The sequence below is a fragment of the Gossypium raimondii genome, chromosome 13, assembly GCF_025698545.1.
Source record: "Gossypium raimondii isolate GPD5lz chromosome 13, ASM2569854v1, whole genome shotgun sequence".
In the NCBI taxonomy this organism is placed as follows: Eukaryota; Viridiplantae; Streptophyta; class Magnoliopsida; order Malvales; family Malvaceae; genus Gossypium; species Gossypium raimondii.
In genome coordinates this window covers 20,929,650-20,950,269 of record NC_068577.1, presented here as the reverse complement: position 1 = coordinate 20,950,269, position 20,620 = coordinate 20,929,650, and the positions used below count along the sequence as shown (strand labels likewise).

Genomic DNA, 20,620 nt, shown 5'->3' with positions numbered 1-20,620 from the left:
TCCTCCAAGAGTGGCCGGCCATGAATTGAGGAAAGATGGCTCATTTTTCCTTGATTTTTGGTAAATTTGAGTGCCACAATAACTCAGGACTAAGACTCGGTCATCAGCAAATCTTCGGGAGAATCTCCGATTCCTTTAACTCTTCAAGGACTTTGTATAATTAAACCAAAAAATGGTTTATGACATCCTTGTGCAGCCAAAATTTGGGTTGACTTGGTCCCCAATTTTGGATAGTTTTGCAATTAGAATAAAACTCTCAAACCTGTCCAAAAATAGCAGATAGTTTAGAGGACCAAATATTATAATTTAACCACTTTAATTAATCAACTTACTTAATTAATGAAATATACAATTATATAAGAAAAATGTGATGAATTATATAAAAAAAATCCTATATATTTTTCAGTTTACACACCTCTAAACTTAAATCATTGCTCATCCCGAGTAATGTTCATGCACAACACAAGGTCTTGCTAAGGCAAATATTGCTAAGAGTGTAAGTAGCATCAATCTTCGTCTCATAATCATGCATCACTAAATTCATGCTCATAGATCTTCTTTATTAACAAGTAACTTATACGGAAACATTTTGAAAATTTTATTTTAAGTTTAAAGATATGCGAATATGAATCATAGTTTGCATGTATGTCACAGCCATAGATAATATTTTTCATTCAACCCAATTTCTAATCAATCAAACAAAACAATCATAAGGCTTATTTATGATCTTCAGATGTTGAACTTAATACTTCCTCTCCACTAATGTAGGTGACATAATCATCAAATCAATATGTCTTTTATAAGGTTGTAATGGGGCTCGGTTAACGGTGGGGATTTTAAGAGATAGGACATTTCGAATTCAAAATCTTAACCTTTAACTTGTCTTGGATTTCTCAAAATTCAACCATTTTCTTCAAGTGAACCTATGGAACTCCCCCAAACTTATTTTGACCTCATACTCATACATTTTCTTTTTGGAGACTGAGCAAAATTTTCTTCACTCTTTCTTTGTCTTTTGTTGTTGTCGTTGTTGTTGTTGTTGTTTTTTTAAGCATGAGCACATACATCTTTATGAAAATTTACTCAAATGTTGATTCCCAATACAACTTTAGTTAAGATAGGTGCACAAAATTAGGATAATTTTAAAAAGATGGTACTGGCTTATAATGTAGATTTATTACAATGAACAGGCCTTTAAGCTCAAAATTATAGTTTCAAGGGTCTAATATCATAAGGTGGGCTTGAAATGACTCAAACGATCTAAAGAAAAAAAGTGCTTATATCATTTTAGATTTTTATGTCCCCTAGGATTTCGCCTCAAGAAAGTTACTAAGTCAATTCTAAAGATATATACCTTCAGTATGTCTAATCTCAAGAGAAACTAAGTTTTCATGGAAAACATTACCTAAGAGTAAGATCATAAAAACATTCCATTTTTCATGATAACATACAATCACCCAGATAAAATCATCATTCATGCTTGCATACAAGCTATCTTATTAAAAAAATTTTCTCTAAACATTCATTTATTAAGACATACTTATGAAAGAATGATTTGAAACATACTTGAAAATTTTAAAAACTTGAGCAATTTGCCTTACCCCCTTTAAAAGGAAGCAATGTTCTTATTGCAAGAATAAAGTAATTAATGAAAATTGAACACCAGGCAGGGTTGTAAAGAAAGAGAGGTGAGTCATTAAGACTGCTTAAATACCAAGTCTTTCTTAATAACCCAATCCCATACATGTTCATTCCCATTGCCACATCACTTAATCTTTTTCTTTCTAAAGAAGTATTTATTCATGCTTGCTATGTTTTATTTTTCAAAAATTAAATCCTAATTACTAAAGAAATAAATTCCTAAAGACCTAAAAATAATTAAATAAATAACAAGACAAGAGTCCCCCTTTTTATTTTTCTAACTTATTCCCCTTGTTTTCTTTAGCTCCATCTTCACTTCCATCATCAGTCTCTTCTGTCCATGTCTCAAAGATAACATCTGGGAACTCAGGAATAACAGTATTAGAGATATTCTTAAAAGTATTTAGAATTGAATCATCTCTAATTTTTGCATATTTCTAGTAAGTTTGTTGTTGATTATGCATGAACTTGGACATATCCATCAAAATTAACAACTCTGATTTCCTTGAAGTACTTCTAGAAGTCGGCATGGGAATTGTATATTCAGGTTCAACATTTAGCTTGACTGGTTCTTCTTCTGGCTCAACCCTAGGTTCAAGGTTTTTAGCTCCTTCAGCTGGTTGAGGACTATTTGGTTCATTATCAGATTCTTCTTCTTTAGTGTCTGTAACTAAAGCAGCTTCAGTTTCTATTATAGTTGTTGACTCTTCATTTTCTGGCTCAGTTGGTTCCTCTTGCTCACCTTGGTTCAACTCATGCACTCTTTCTACCAACCTTTCAATATCATGACTTGTAATACACCCTTGAATATACTACCCCTTCAGATTTGTTTGTGATTTTAACACGGGTCCTTAAGCAAAGTGAAGTGATTAATGATGGGAAATAAGCACTTCTTGCCTTCTTTTTAGCACAATCATGAATCTCCTTGAGGATAATTTTCCCAACATTAATGGATTTTTCTGTCAAGATTGCATATAATAAGAGCATCCGTTCCATCGAGATGGTGGAACTGTGTGAGATAGGCATAAAACTGTAGCGAACAAAATAAAACCATACCTTTGCTACTGGTTTCAAGTATTCTCTTCGACAAGAATGGCTCCCATACTTTCTTATAATCCATTGGGATCCCGAATTTGTCACAACATCAAGCACTTGTTGAAGAAAATCCCAATTGATATTCCCCATCATAGGGTAGTACTCATCTTCTTCAACATCAGGTAAATTAAACAAATCATTGATGGAGTTAGAAGTAAGAGGTACCTTTTTTCTTTCGAACAATTAGTTCAGTAGCATCTTACGTAGTCAAACTAGCGTAGAATTCTCGAACTAGTTCATCATCGGGAACTGAACGAGCATCACAAAATCGTTCCCATTTGAGAGCATCGATTGTCTTTCTAATTGGCACATGAGCAACCATTACATCATTACTCTTCAGGTTAAAACATTTTTCCGGCATCATAGGTTGATGCTTGAAAATTGAATCAAATCACTCTTTCACTTCTTCATCAACCTCAATCGGGTTTTCAAGAGTAGTCTTTGACGATCTAGTTCTTTTGCGAGACATGGTATTTTCCCAAAAATTCAACAGATTTTCTGCACAAGAGAGAAGAGAAATCGGCAAAGTTGGTACAACTTGCTACGGAAAAAATCTTACGACAGCAAGGATGGTGCGGCGACGATCTTTTTGCGGCAGCAGTAGGGAATTTTGGCAAAAAGAAAGAAAAGGACTAGGGTTTCTTTCAGGATTTGAGGTTGACGGCACAAAGAAGATATTTAGGGATTTTTAGGGTGGAAGCAAATTGCTTTGAGGGATATGAAAATTAGTATAATGAAAAGGGGTTTATGTAGGGAAAAATTAGGTCAACATGTGGCAAAAATTTAGCTACATTAAAGTTACTTGGGCGGCAAGTAATGGGTGTGACAGAAAGGCCTAATTTTTTTCTCCTTTTTGTTGTCTTGGGCCTCAAACACAGACTGCATCTTAAAAAAAATTGATTAATACTTGGGCCAAATTTGACCCCCTTTATTAACATTAAAATTTAAAATTTAAACTGAACAAAATGAAAATTAAAAATTTTAATTATAAAATTTCTTCTTAAGAAATTACATTAAATTAATTCCGAGGAAAGGTTGGAGGGGTCACAACGGTCCCGCTTAAGTTCCAATCTCCTTAGACAGAATTAATTAAATGTAATAAGTTAAGAAAAATAAGTTCTAATTATTTATTTATTTACAAGATGAGTTCATGAAAATTAAGGGTCAGCTAATTTGAGCAAGGATTCAGTTCGCTGAACTTCCCTATCCCAGTAATGTTTGAGACGTTGACCATTAACTTTAAATGTACCTCCGTAATTGTTATATAATTCAATAGCTCTATAAAGATAAACTCGGTAGATGGTATAGGGTCCTTTCGATCGGGATTTCAGCTCCCTAGGAAATAACTTTAGCCTTAAATTAAACAACAACACCTTTTGACCTTCTTTAAACTCACGAAGCGGTATATGAGTATCACACCATCTCTTTGATCTTTCTTTACACATTTTGGCATTCTTATAGGAAAATAACCTCAGCTCTTCCAACTCATCTAGTTATAACATCCTTCTCTCACCGGCTTGCTTAAGATCAAAATTTAACTACTTCAAAGCCTAGTGAGCTTTATTCTCCAATTCTAATGGAAAATGACATGCCTTTCCAAAGACTAACTGATAAGGAGTCATTCCTAACGGAGTCTTAAATGCTGTTCGATAGGCTCATAATGCATCATCGACCATTCGAGACCAATCTTTTCTGCTAGGGCATACTATCTTTTCAAGGATACCTTTGATTTCACAATTCACTCTTTCAACTTGCCTATTAGATTGGGGGTGATAAGCAGTAGCAACCTTGTACTTTACATCATATTTGTCAAGAAACTACTTCAGCCATTTGTTCACAAAGTGAGACCCTTCATCACTAATAATAGCTCTTGGTGTCCCAAATCGTGTAAACACATGTTTATGTAGGAATCGCATGACTACCTTAGCATCATTTGTAGGGTATGCTTCAACTTCAACCCACTTGGATACATAGTCCACAGCAACTGAGATGTATTTGTTCCCATATGAAGAAGGAAACGGGCCTAAGAAGTTAATACCCCATACGTCGAACAACTCAATTTCCAAAATGCTTGTCAAGGGCATCTTGTTCCTCTTTGATATATTTCTGGTTCTTTGGCACTTATCGTAGTTCTTTACATAAGCGTAAGCATCTTTAAATAGTGTAGGCCAAAAGAAACCTGCTTGCAAAATCTTTGTTGTAGTACGTGAATCACCAAAGTGTCCCCCACTTGGAGATGAATGGCAATGATATAAGATCTCAGCAATCTCACTTTCAGCTACACACTTTCAGATTATATTATCCGCACACTGTTTAAACAAAAATGGATCCTCCCAAAAATAATACTGACTATCATGAATGAATTTCTTCCTTTGTTGGTATGTCATTTCTCGAGGAATTATTCCACATGCAAGATAATTGGCAAAATCAACAAACTAGGGTATTTCATGAATTCGATTTACCTCAAATAAGTGTTCATTTGGGAAATTCTCGTTGATAGGCACACATGAATGAGTTGCCTCATCTTGCTCCAACCTTGACAGATGATCAAGTATTTGATTTTTGACACCTTTTCTGTATTGGATCTCAAGGTCAAATTCTTGGAGTAACAGTATCCTACGAATTAGCCTCGGTTTCGCATCTTTCTTCGTGAGTAAGTATTTAATGGCTGCATGGTAAGTAAATACTGTAACTTCGGTACATATAAGATACGAGCAAAATTTGTGAAAAGCAAAATCTATAGCAAATAGTTCCTTTTCAGTTACCGTATAATTGAGTTGGGCTCCCGTCAAGGTTCTACTTGCAAAGTAAATGGGGTGGAACACTTTATATTTCTTTGACCCATCACAGCTCCAACAACATAGTCACTTGCATCGCACATCAACTCAAAAGGTTAGTTCCAATCAGGTGTAATGATTTTGGGGCTGAGATTAACTGCTTCTTTAGATCTTGAAAAGCTTCCGAACATGTTTTCTTAAAATTGAACACTGTATCTTTCTCTAACAACAAACACAACGGTTTAGAAATTTTCAAGAAATCTTTCATAAACCTTCGATAAAGACCGGCATGGCTTAAGAAACTTCTGACTCCTTTCACATTAATTGGGGTCGGTAATCTTTCAGTTACGTCCACCTTTGCTTTGTCGACTTCAATTCCTTTCTTTGAAATTCTATGGCTTAAGACAATCCATTTCTTAACCATTAAATGGCATTTCTCCCAATTAAGGACAAGATTTGTCTCTTCGTATCTCTTCAGTACCTTAGCCAAATTACTCAAAAAAATATCATAAGTGTTACCAAAAACAGAAAAAATCACCCATGAAAACCTCAACAAAATTTTCAACCATATTAGTAAATATTGCCATCAGGCATAGTTGAAAAGTTGCAAGTGCATTGCATAAACCAAAAGGCATTTGCCTAAAAGCAAATGTACCATATGGACAAGTAAAGGTTGTTTTATGTTGGTCCTCCGGGGCTACAACTATTTGGTTATATCTCAAATAGCCATCTAAAAAATAATAAAATTCATTACCTGCCAGTCGATATAACATCTGATCCATAAAAGGCAACGGAAAATGGTCCTTCCGAGTGGCTTTGTTCAACTTTCTATAATCAGTACAAATTCTCCAACCGGTAATAGTTCTCATTGGAATTAACTAGTTACACTCATTTTCAACAATCGTGATACCACATTTTTTCGGCACACACTGCACCAGACTTACCCACGAACTATCTGAAATAAGATAGATGATTCCTGCATCTAACCATTTGATCACTTCCTTTCTCACAACTTCTTTCATAATAGGATTGAGCCTCCTTTTCCCATCAATTTGAGCTCTTTCACCTTCTTCTAAAATGATTTTATGCATGCAAAAAGAAGGGCTTATACCTCGAATATTAGCTATGGTCCAACCAATTGCTTTCTTAAATTTCTTTAGAACAGAAATTAGTTTCTCCTATTGATCTTTCATCAGTTCCGTTGAAATGATCACAGGCAAAGTAAAATAGTCACCTAAATAAACGTATTTCAAATGGGAAGGAAGTATCTTTAGTTCAAGTTTAGGTGGTTCTTCGATTGACAACTTGGGTTGCACAAGTTCTCTGACTTCTAACTCCAACAGTTCAAACCGTGTGAATTGAATAAAACTTCTCAGATTGGCTTCTATCAAAGCCATTTTTTTTCACCTTCTTCATCCTCTAAAGGGTCAAACTCTAAGGCTTTCTCCAATGGATCTTCCTCAAAATTACTTTCCATAGAAACGAAGGTTTCTATCTCTTCCATAACTAAACACTCCTCTGTTGAATCTGGAAATTTCATCGCTTTAACGTCCTCCCCGTGGCTAGGAAAGGTCTCCCAAGGATAACTGACACTTCCATATCTGCTTCAAAATCTAAAACAATTAAATCATCAGGAAAAATAAATTTATCGACTCTTACCAAAACATCCTCGATCTTTTCTTCGGGATCTAGCTGAAGTGTCACAGTTGTAGGTCTTACTTCACCTATCCCAAACATCTTGAAAATAGACTTAGGCATCAAGTTGATACTCACTCCTAAGTCACACAAAGCTTTACCATAGTAAGATTCACCAATGTTATAGGGTATAGTAAAGCTTCCTGAGTCTTTCAATTTCGATGGCAGTTTGTTCTACAGGAATGCACTGCACTCCTTTGTCAAGGAAACAATCTTATACTCACTCGGTCGTTTCTTCTTAGACAGTATATCATTCATAAACTTCACATAATTTGGTATTTGTTCTAAAGCCTCCACCAACAGAATATTGATGTGTAACTACTTCAGAACATCCAAAAACTTCTTGAATTGCACCTCCTATTTCTGCTTGTGTTGCTGCAATCTTTGCGGATATGGAGGTGATGAAACTTTCAGTTGAACCGGATAACTTTTCTGAGACGGTAAATTTCCATCCAAAGAAGATGTTAAAATATCTGAATTCACTAAGTCAGGGTTTACCTTGTCAGACTTTGCAGATTCTGATTCTTTTGGTGTAGGGACTTCAACATCTGGTTGACTTTCCCCCTTTTCAACATGTTCATCTTCGACATCAATAAATTGAGGTTCCAGAGTCTTACCACTTCGCAATGCCACTACCTTGATATGTTATTTACCCAAATTCCTTGGATTCTTAGTACTGCTCGACAAGGTTCCTTGTGGTCTATTACGAAGCTCCATAGCCAACTGACCCATTTGGTTTTCCAAATTTTTCAGTGTTGCTGCTTGGCATTGGATCAAAGCATCATTCTTTTCCAAGTACGCTTCCAATAAGTTCTCCAAATTATTTGATGCCTCAACTTGAGGTGGTTTTAGAGCTTGTTGATTAAACCCTTGAGATTGGTTGTGTCTTTGCTACAATGAGTTATTGTTCAGTCCATTTCCTTAGTTTCTCCAAGAAAAGTTAGGATGATTATGCTATGAAGGATTGTAGAAGTTGGACTAGGGTCCTTGTCCACTCCTATTTTGATATTGGTTCCCCACATAGTACACTGACTCAATATTTGATGGACAATTCTCAAAAGAATGACCTTCCCCACAGTATACACAGGAAACTACTTCAAACAGACTTGGTGGCTGAGCTACAAAATTATTAGTACTATTAGCGGTTAACTATTTTAACATAGGGGAAATAGACGATACCTGAGCTGATAACGAAGTGAGGGAGTCAACTTTATGAACTCCGACTACAGGTCTTCCTGAAGCTGTTCGATTTGTTGGCCATTGATAGTTATTACTCGCGATCCTCTCAATGATCTCAAAAGCCTCATTATAAGACTTAGACAAAATTACACCATTCGTGGAAGCATCTACCATAAATCTTGTATGTACATTAAGACCATTATAGAATGTCTCCAACTGGATACAATGAGGAATCCCATGATGAGAACACTTAGGAAGTAACTCCTTGAATCGCTCTCAAGTCTCATACAAAGACTCGTCATCCAATTGTTGGAAAGTTGTGATCTCGTTCCTTAACTTAGCGTTTTTACTAGGTGGGAAATACTTAACCAAGAATCTCTCTACTAATTCTTGCCATGTAGATATGGAACTTGGTGGCAATGAATTGGGCTATGCTCGTGCTTGATCTCGCGACGAGTACGAAAACTGTAAAAGTATGCCCAAAGATCAATCATGAGATGATTGTAACAACATACTTAATTTATCATGTTTATTAATATAAGGAAATATAAGGCGTTACCATTCTTATTTTAGTTTCTTTTCTGTGAGTATAAATAAACTGTTTTATAATAATGTCCTGAGAATAATATGATTATTCTTAAAAGGTCCTTAGTCAAGTATTATTGTTGACTAGGACAACAATAATGCATTGAGACGAACAAGTAGTTGATTGATGATAAAGAGTTGTCATTGATATGGAGTGTCAAAATCAATGCATGAATATGTGTGTTAGAGAACAAACATATTGGGCTGACTCGCTATGAGTATGTTTCTTTGATTATTATGTAATTTTCACAACATTACTTATAGTGATTAATATGTATAAGATCCTCAGACTTGAGATCATCATTATTCCAACATCGTGAGTTGTATATTTTGATACAGTCAAACGTACATAGTAATTGGTTGTTCTATAAAGGCTGATGTTGGATATACCACAATCTATGTACAGAGATATGGTTGATCAATATAGGATAAGTCCCTCCTACATAATGGGAGTAATATCTTAGGCCACTTGATTGAATGAGACTAGAAATGCATGACCATGCTCAAATAAGTTGATATGAGATGTCATACTTATGTGTATATCATAGTCTACTCAAGATATCAAGGAACATGGATGGACTATGCAAGTGTGACTACTCCATGACTTGAGTTCAATCCAGAGATAAAGGACTTAAGGGTTAATGCATGAAAGGTTAATTGCAAAAATGTTTTGTCGAATCATGATCTCTTGTAACTTAGGTAGCAATGAAGCATTGCTAGATGCCACTCATTTTTTGTAACATTAGAATCGTTCTAGTATTACTGCTAACGTTACAAAAACCTACAGGGTCACACCCTATGGTTGAAATGAATGGAATAAAACATAGTTGGTATTGTGTTTGGTTGTCACATGAATTAAATTAATTATAGAATTGATTTAATTGGGTAATCAAATATCGAACATATTATATGTACAAGATTGTTGTACACATAATGAGAACATAGTTCTATTAATATATGGATTTGGTTTGTATATAAATTTAATCAAATATATTTTTCCAAAAGCCTTGTTATAATTAACGTAATTATAATTTTCGGTTTAAAAGATTATTATATTTATTTATTTTTAATTATGATTATTATGTTCGGATAAAAAATTTATGAATTATGATTCATTATATATATATCAATTATAAGAGGGTTAGTGTGTGAGAGTTTAAAAAAAAACCCTAAGAAATAAAATCCCAAAATTTTGCTTATGAGCAGCCGTCAAGCAGAGAATTCTCTAAACTAGTTGTGGGGATTTCTTCCGTTCATTGTCAAACTGGGTGGATTACGTAGATGTCAGAATCACAAAAGGTTGCGGCTTGGTTCGATAGTAGATTAGAATTCTCATTGCCGAGGCGTTGCTGTCTACTTAGATTGAAATTACGGTAATTTCGAAACCATTATTTCACCCTGATTCGTTCCTCACACATGGATCCACGGGTTGGATCGTCGAAATTATTATTTTTATTAATTTTTGCTATGCCATGGTGGTACCGGCATTCCCAACAGTGGTATCAGAGCCACTTTTGTGATACGGATTCAGGTTTAAATACTTGGGTGATGCAATTGTATAAGATGCATGCTTTAATTTTATTACGTTTTCGACTGTTTAAATCGTTTAACCATAACCTGATAACCGTTCCTTTCGATAATTGATTAAATGTTAATCATGATGTTGTGGCCTATTCGGTTTTATGTTATTACTGTTAAGTGTTAACAAATCCGTAATGATGCGACGGTGGTATTTATAATTTCTAGTAAGAGTTAACTGGTTAGTGGAACAAGGGTTGTTCCGGCATGAAACCTCAAGGATTAAAATCCTGAAAACACGATTTTGTTGATAAAAGTCATCAAATCGTGAGGTTTCATTTTATTTGGCCCGCTTCCTCCGACCGCCTCAGATCCCATCTTCTTATAGTATGTTTTATAATAAAACTTGGCTGGCCGTAAAACAGATTGAAAGGATATTTTATAATTCACCTTAGCAAAACGTTGAATTATGTATGCTATTTTTGACATGCACGGTGTTTGAAATGCATAGTTATAGCTCGATGACCCATTTGATAAAAGGTTGTAATTTTTATAAATATGGCCTGCGTGTCGTGCCTTACTACTGTTCTCCTGTATTTCTCTTCTCATCTTATTCCCTCGTATGTAAAACGAGTTTCGGCATATTGTAATTTGCAAGAGTTGTGGGCTAGACGAGAAGCAAGACGGGCCAACTAGTGTGGACCAATAGCTTGTGAAAAAACTTACACCTTTAGGTTTCCTTTTGGTTCTCCCATTGGCTTGGGTTGAACCACCTTAGTTTATGGGTTATAACTATTGCATTTATTTATTGCTTTATTTATTCATGTATGAGATGCTATGGATGTCAAAAGCATGTCAAATTTTAAATATATTAAAATTTGATAATAATCAACCCCATTAATTAATGAGATCAATTAAAAGACTAAATGGACTAAAGTAGACCACAATTGGTGAGATGAAACAATCTTAATAAAATCCCTCTATTAAAATATTAAGTCAACATAGCCTTCTAATTTTGCCCTCGTTAAGGCCTTGATCAATACTATGTAGGATCTGCCAAAGTGAAGTACTAGTATTTATCTTGGTTAAACGCGAATAATAAACAAGTGATATTCGCTTGTTAAAAATTGGTTAATGGCTTACCTAGGTTACTCTAATAGGATTAGAAACCCAAAGGTAAGTAATTTGGATAAATCATAAGATGATTAGAACAAGAGTTGTTCACCAAACATTAGGAGTTATATATGATGTAATTAGCAAGTGTTGCTTACTTAAATAACCATAATCTTGAGAGTAAAGCCAAAGCTGACTTGAGAGGAGGTGAAATATGGATCCATAACCCACTAGAAATACTTTCAAGAAAGTCTTTCCGAAATTAATATATGAGGGCTATTAATTTTGAAATAAAATAGTGAGAACATCATTTAATAAAGTCCTTTTAATGATTGATATAAACTTGGTAAATTTACACACGCATATTTTGTTGTTGTAGATATATTATGGCTGCAAACACTAATACACTCTTATTACAATCGATCCTTGAGAAGGACAAATTGAATGGTTTGAACTTTTTTGACTGGTTCCGTAACTTGAGGATTGTCCTCAAATAAGAACGAAAATTATATGTCGTTGAACAATCACTTCCTAATGAACCACACGCAAATGCCTCGAGGGCTGATAAAGATGCTTACAGGAAGCATCTCGATGAAATGGTAGACGTTGGATGTCTTATGCTTGCCACTATGAATCCTGAGCTTCAGAAGCAACATGAGGACATTGCTGCTTATGATATGATCGAGCACCTGAAAGAACTTTATCAGGGGCAAGAACGGAAAGAGAGGTTCGATACCTCTAATGCCCTATTCCAATGTAAGCTGGCTGAAGGAAGACTAGTAGGACCTCATGTCCTTAAGATGATTGGCTATATTAAAAGCCTGTCTAAGCTTGGGTTTCCATTGAGCCAAGAGTTGGCCACTGATGTTATTCTACAATCGTTGTCATATAGCTATAGCCAGTTTGTCCTCAATTTCAATATGAATGAAATTGACAAGACTCTGCCACAGTTGATCAGTATGTTACGAACTGCTGAAGGCAACATGAAAAAGGTTGGACCCAAGCCATACTGATGGTCCGTAACAACAAAGGCAATGGAAAGGCCAAAGTTCAGACAAAGCCCAAGGGAAAAGGTAGGCCCAAGCCTGGAAAACGAAAGGCTGCACTGAAACCTAAAGGTGGGGTGTCTAAGGAAGGAAGCTGCTTTCATTATGGTGTGACTGGACATTGGAAGCGAAACTGCCCTATCTATCTTGAGGAAGTCAAGAAGGCAAAAACAAGCGGAATGTCTCCTTCAGGTATTTATGTTATTGATTTTAATTTATCAACTACTACTTCTTGGGTATTAGACACTGGTTGTGGTTCTCATATTTGTACTTCTGTACAGGGGCTACAAAGGAGTAGGACTTTGGCTAGAGGAGATATGGACCTGCGAGTTGGAAATAGAGCAAAAGTTGCTGCATTAGTTGTGGGAACATATACTTTATCTTTGCCTAGTGGACTTGATTTATGTTTAGAGGATTGCTATTTTGTGCCCAGTTTGACTAAAAACATTATTTCAATTTCTTGTTTAGACAAAATTGGTTTTGAGATAATTATTAAGAATAATTGTTGTTCCTTTTATCTCAAAAATGTTTTCTACGGTTCGACACAATTGATTAATGGCCTCTATATTTTAGATCAAATGAATCTCATTTACAACATAAATACTAAAATATCTAAAATAAATTACTCAAATCAAACTTATCTATGGCATTGTCGTTTGGGCCACATAAGTGAGAAACACATATCTAAACTCCATAAAGATGGTCTTTTGGATTCATTTGTTTTTGAACGATTTAAAGTATGTGAGTCTTTCTTATTGGGAAAAATGACTGAATCTTCTTTTTCTGGTAAAAGTGAACAAGCTAGTGATTTATTGGGCCTAATACATTCTGATGTATGTGGACCAATAAATACACAGGCTAGAGGTGGATTTCACTACTTCATTACTTTCACTAATGATTTCAGTAGATATGGGTTTGTTTATCTCATGAGCCATAGGTCTGAGCCCCTTGAAAAGTTCAAGGAATTAAAAAATGAAGTACAAAATCAACTAGGCAAAACTATCAAGACACTTTGATCTGATCAAGGTGGAGAGTATTTGAGCCTAGAGTTTGACGATCTTTTGAAGCAATGTCGGATTGTCTCACAACTTACTCCTCCTGTTACTCCTCAATGGAATAGAGTTTCTGAGAGAAGGAATCGAACTCTGTTATGAGTATGTTTCTTGGATTATTATGTAATTGTCACAACATTACTCATAGTGATTAATATGTATATGATCCTCAGACTTAAGATCATCATTATCCCAATATCGTGAGTTGTATATTTTGATATAGTCAAATGTACACCGTAACTGGTTGTTCTATAAAGGCTAATGTTGGATATACCACAAACTATGTAGAGGGATACGGTTAATCAATATAGGATAAGTCCCTCCTACATAATGGGAGTAATATATTAGGCCACTTGATTGAGTGAGACTAGAAATGCATGGCCATGCTCAAATAAGTTGATATGAGATGTCATACTTATTTGTATATCATAGTCTACTCAAGATATCAAGGAACATGGGATGGACTATGCAAGTGTGACTATTCTATGACTTGTGTCCAATCCAGAGATAAAGGACTTAAGGATTAATGCATGAAAGGTTAATTGCAAAAAGGTTATGTCGAATCATGATTTCTTGTAACTTAGGTAGCAATGATGCATTGCTTGATGCCACTTATTGTTTGTAACATTAGAATCGTTCTAGTATTACTGCTAACGTTACAAAAACCTACAGGGTCATACCCTATGGTTGAAATGAATGGAATAAAACATAGTTGGTATTGTGTTTGGTTGTCACATGAATTAAATTAATTATAGAATTAATTTAATTGGGTAATCAAATACCGAACATATTATATGTACAAGATTGTTGTACACATAATGAGAACATAGTTCTATTAATATATTTATTTATTTATTTTTAGTTATGATTATTATGTTCGGATAAAAATTTTATGAATTATGATTCAGTATATATATACCAATTATAAGAGTGTTAGTGTGTGAGAGTTTTAAAAAAAAACCTAAGAAATAAAATCCTAAAATTTTGCTTTTGATGTCTAGCAGCTGTCAAGCAAAGAATTCTCAAAAACAGTTTTAGGGATTTCTTCCATTCATTATCAAATTGGGTGGATTACGTAGAGGTCGGAATCGTGAAAGGTTTCGGCTTGGTTCTATAGTAGATTAGAATTCTCATTGCCGAGGCGTCGTTGTCTATTCAGATTGAAATTACGGTAATTTTGAAACCATTATTTCACCCAGATTCGTTCCTCACACATGAATCCATGGGTTGGATCGCCGAAATTATTTTTTTATTAATTTTCACTGTGCCATGGGGGTACCGACATTCCCAATAGAAACAACTTCAGCCTCGGTGCGTCTTCAGTCACACCGGTTATCTTGAATGAATCACTCACCTTCATAAACAATCGAAGGTAGAGATGTGGATCTTCCGTGGGCATACCACTAAATTGGCCCACCGTTTGTAGCATTTGAAACATTTCTGGCTTTAATTCAAACTGGATTGCCTCAATATTTGGCCTTCTAATTCCTGGGCTTAACTCATTGAAAAGTGGCACAGCATATTGTCTGATGCATCGATCCTTATCATTGGCAATGAGGATAGGATTTCGTACATTATCGGCTTCATTACCTTGGTCTTGATTCTGATATTCAATGTCCATCTCGACTTGTCTTTGAGTTGTTTGTTCTCGTCTTCTTTGTCTCAAAGTGATTGATTAAGGCACAAACATTATAAGCATGAATCAAATAAATATTATTTAATCAAAATAATCATCCTAGCTTAAATAAATTTAAGCTATCATTGTTGTAAACAAGAACAAATAGCAAACATCTTTAAATTAAATTTAAAGAAAAGAAAGATAAAACTCACTTCAGAGTGGCTATCACCCAACTGATGGCTTTCCAAGGTGGCGGACCAAGGATTCTTTAAAAGGCTTAATTGCTAAAATCCTTATGCAAGGATGATGGAAGGGAAAGATAGCTAAAAAAAGTTGAGAGAACGATGAATGAGTGAGAGATGGTGAGATGAGGGATGATTGAAAAAGTGAGAAATGAGCTCTTATTTATAGGTGAGGCAAGGGAGCTAGTTTGCTAAAAATAGGAATGTCCATCCTTTGAAACTTCCTCCAAGAGTGGTTGGCCATGAATTGAGGAAAGGTGGCTGATTTTTCCTTATTTTTGGTCAATTTGAGTGCCACAACAACTCCGGACTAAGACTCAGTCATTAGCAAATCTTCGGGAAAATCTCTGATTTCTTTAACTCTTTAAACCAAAAGATGGTTTATGACATCCATGTGCAGCCAAAAATTGGGTTGACCTGGTCCCCAATTTGGACGGTTTTGCAATTAGAAGAAAACTCTCAAACCTGTCCAAAAATAGTAGATAGTTTAGAGGACCAAATAATATAATTTAACCACTTTAATTAATCAATTTAATTAATTAATTAATTAAAACTCAATTTAGTAATGAAATATTAAAAATGAATTATTAAATATAAATTTATATTTTATTATTTAATTTAATCATGCATGGCCCACTTTATAGTTTAAAAATATAATATGCTCAAATTAATATAAAATAAGCCATTTTATGCATGAAAACTATATAATAAAGTATAAAATTACATTTTAATAATTTCTATGTCCTAATTTCATATTTTTGCGTATTTCAAGTAATTTATTAAACATTTACTTGGTTTTAACAACAAATTTAAGTAAAAAAAGGTGATGAACTATATAAGAAAAATCCTATATATTTTTCAGTTTACAATCCTCACGATGAAAATGATCATCGTCGCGAAAGTCTGCCTACTCATCATATGGGTCAGAATGAGACAATCTGTATCGAGGAAGACCCACGCCACGCTGTCACTGGATCATCCTCATATGACTCATAATTTATAATCCCTGTGGGGTCATCTATCCAACAAGTTTAAATGACGATGACTGCTCCGGAGAATCAATGAGGCGAAAATGTCATGCAAGATAAGTGACATAAGGGCCCAAACAGATAATACACTTTTTATTGCGGTCAGACTGATGGCAAAATGATTGGGCGACGAAGTAAGCAAGATTAAAGGTGTATATCACCATGCTCCAAATAAAATAAGCGTCGAGTGTACTGATGACTCTGATGCTCTCCCTCCGACCAGTCAACGTGTGTGCCAACATAGCATGAATGTAGCACAATGCCAGAGGTAGGGAAGTTTCCTTTTAAAGACTTGGGTCATATAGTGTCGTACTAGTAGTAAGTTCTGTCTAGCATAAAGATGGTAAATGATGGTTGTGTCAATATAAGGTGAGGAACCCCTCGGTACTCATGAACTCCTTAGAATAGAGTCCTAAGGTAGCTCCGAAATTCGGGACGCTCAGATAATGCATTGTACCACCGAGTTGGAAATAAATAGTGCGCAGCTTATCATGTCTTGACATGACATGCTGCAAAAAAAATGTCGAACAAAACTTTTGTGTATGCTCCAAGTAAGTGGGCTTGATGATGGAGAAGAATTTCTCCCTAAACCCAAGGGTCACTAAATAAAACATTGATATAGGTTCTCGTGAGGACCCGATGGAAACTGTAGACAAGGATCACGTGTGTCGGAGGATGGGCCTGAGGATAAGGTCGTGCCTAGAGTCTTCCACTTTTTCGAAGCGGGGATGACGACCTTAGTCTTTCCTTTAGTATTAGTCATGATGTACCTAAAAATAATTAACAACTATCAGCATCAAAAGAATCAAATGTACGAAGCAACACAATAGTCCCTGTCTAATAAAACGCACAACGACCATCGACTCCGAACTAACATCTAAACCATAAAACTTAATAACAAGTAACAGTGTAACTCGTGCAACTAACTACAGAAAGTAAGGACAATAATAAGAATAAAAATATAACTACACCTAAATATATATATATAGAAAACGAACAGTAATAAACAAATCTAAGCACAAGAATAAAAAATAAAATAACAAGAATAATAAATAATAAAACAACGAAGTATAATAAATAGTAAAGATAATAAAATAAAATAAAGGGAAAAATAAGGGACAAAATGGTGGGATTTTAGGTGTTCGGCGATAGCAGTGGTGGAGGCGCGATAGTTGGCACAAGCAGTGGTAGTTGACGGGGTGAGAATGGAGTAGGGGAGGATGACGATGGATGTGGGTGTGTGGTGGTGATTTGAATGGAAAGCAGAAAAAAAGGGGAAAAGGGAGGGCTACATACGGTGGTGCAACGAGGGGGACCACACGTGTTGAGCCACACGCCTTTGTGTTAATTGAAAATTTAAGAAAATTGAAGCCTAGTCTTGACACGGCTTGAGAAACGCCCGTGTGTCCAAGTTGTGTGTCACATACGACCATGTGCCAACTCGTGTGTGATCATCCTTCGCTTCTTCCACACTCATGTACGAGGCTGTACAGTGCAGATGGTTGCACGCACGCCCGTGTGACAGGCCATGTGTCTCACATGTCTGTGTCTCTATCCTGTGTATCTCACTGTTTTGAATTAAAATTGAAAAAATTCACTCGAATACGCACATGGCCTGCAACATGCCTGTGTGTTTAGGCCATGTTTCACACACGGTCATGTCGCTAGGCTGTGTGTATCATTTTAAACTGTGTAACGATCGAAAGTTGAAAGAATTAAGTCTCAAGACGCACATAACCCAAGACACGCCCGTGTGTCCAGACCGTACGACTGACACATGTCTTCAAACTGTGTAAGTCTCTGTCGCTATGTTTGTCAAAGAAAAAAAAATTTGGCTCCAGGATGCACACGGCCTGGGACACGCCCGTGTGTCTAGGCTATGTATCACTCAAGGTCGTGTCGCGAGGCCCTGTGTATCACTCCCAGCCGTGTGTTCACTTTTTTTAAACCATAAAAAAATCAAAGTAAATAAAAATAAGTATTAAAAGATAAGTAAATAATAATAAAAACACTCAGGTTGCCTCCCCGGAGACGATTATTTAAAGTCTAAACTTGGCTTCCTTTTTAGGCTCACAGTTACGGTGGATCTTGAAACTCAAGCTCTTCTTTCTCATTATAAGTTTTACTACCAAAATAAGGTTTGAGATGAGTACTGTTTACTTTGAACTTGTCGAATTCAGAATATGTTACCTTAATTGTACCATATGGAAAAGTGTTTAGTACCACAAATGTGTTCTACCCTCTTGACTTAAGCTCCAACTTTGAATTTGTCTAGCAGTACTTTGTCCCTAACTTTGAATTGGTTTGGCCTCTTTACATGTACATCATGACGTCGCTTTGTCCCCAACTTTGAATTGGTTTCGCCATTCATCTAGTTCATTGAGTTGCACCATTTGCTCTTCACTTGTTGCTCGGTTTCTGTCACCTTGAATAAAATATGGCTCCAACAGGTTTTCATGAGAGATTTCTTGCAAAGATCATTGAGCCACATGATAACTAACATTAACAGGATGATGAGTATCATCTCGCTCATTAGGGGCTCTCACAAAATCACATGATTGAAGAATAATCTTTTCATCACCTACAAGAAGCACAAGTTCACTATTACCCACATCGATAACAACTCTAGCAGCGGCTAAACAGGGTTTACCTAATATCATAGGTACCTCACTATCCTCATCCGTGTCCAATAACAAAAAATTAATAGGGAATATAAATTTATCAACTTTCACAAGTACATCCTCAATAATACCCCTAGGATACCTAATTGATCTATCCACTAACTAAATACTCATTCTATTGGGTTTTAGTTTCCCAAGACCAAGTTGTTTGAACATCTTATAAGGCATGACATTTATACTAGCCTCTAAATCAGCTAAAGCATTTTCATTATTTAAAAAAATAAGGAATAGTAAAACTCCCTGGATCTTTAAGTTTGTTGGTGAGTTTGTTTTGGAGAATGGCCGAGCAAATTGCATTGAGCTCTATAGTCGATGAGTTGTCTAACTTATTTTTGTTTGTTAACAACTCCTTTAAAAATTTTACATAATTTGGCATCTGTGAAAAGGCTTCAACAAACAGTAAGTTAATGTGTAATTTTTTAAGAGCTTAAGAAATTTACCATATTGTTCATTTCTGCAGTCTCTCTTCAGTGTTGCTAGATATGGAATTTGAGGTTTGTATTCTCTAATCACTGGCTTTTGCTCTTTCTGGTTTTCCTCAACCTCATCATTTTTCCCAATAGCTTCTAGTTTCGATTTCTATTTAGGCTCGACTAACCCTTCCACGATTTGAACAGTGATTGTATAGAGTTGCTCCTTTGGGTTAGTTTCAGTATCGCTAGGTAAGCTACCTTGTGGTCTTTCTGAAACTAATTCTGCAAGCTCATAAATTTAATTTTCAAGCCCTTGAATCAATGCTTGCTGATTTTTCAAAGCTTAGTGTTTTGAAATCGAGTTTCTGACACCAAAATAAATTTTGCCAACACCTCTTCAAGGTTTGGTTTCTTCTCTTGCTGATAAGGTTGTTGAAAACCTAGAAGGGGTTGTGACTTTTGATTTCCTTGACCACCGCAAGAGAAATTTGGATGGTTCCTCCAACTTGCATTATAGTTATTGCTATAAGGATTATTTTGAGGTCTAGAATTGTTACCCATATAGTTGACTTGTTTATTCTCTGTGCTAAAATCGAACGGTAAACATTTTGGACTAATCATCCCTACTTCATTCGCATCACATTTCATCATTGGATTCACCTATGTAGAAAAATTTAAACCATCAAATTTCTTATGCAGTGCTTCCTCTTGGCTTGACAACATAGCAACTGCATCTAGATTACAAACACCGGCTGCTCTCATCGGTTTTGTTCTCATGACTTGCCACTGATAGTTATTTAGTGTCATCTCCTCAATCAACTCATAAGCTACCTCAAATGTTTTATTATTCAATGTTCCACCAACTACTGCATCAAATTAGCTATCTAGTCGAGGATTCAAACCATTGTAGAAGGTTTGAACTTGTAAACATAAAGGT

General features: G+C 35.5%; 1 non-coding gene across 1 annotated transcript; it reads left to right on the top strand.

The window, feature by feature from the left end:
* Window positions 1–8,619: 8,619 nt before the first annotated feature.
* On the top strand, window positions 8,620–8,726 carry LOC128036338 (small nucleolar RNA R71). The gene has a single exon (XR_008193136.1). It is a non-coding gene; the product is annotated as a small nucleolar RNA R71 (small nucleolar RNA).
* Window positions 8,727–20,620: the final 11,894 nt, after the last annotated feature.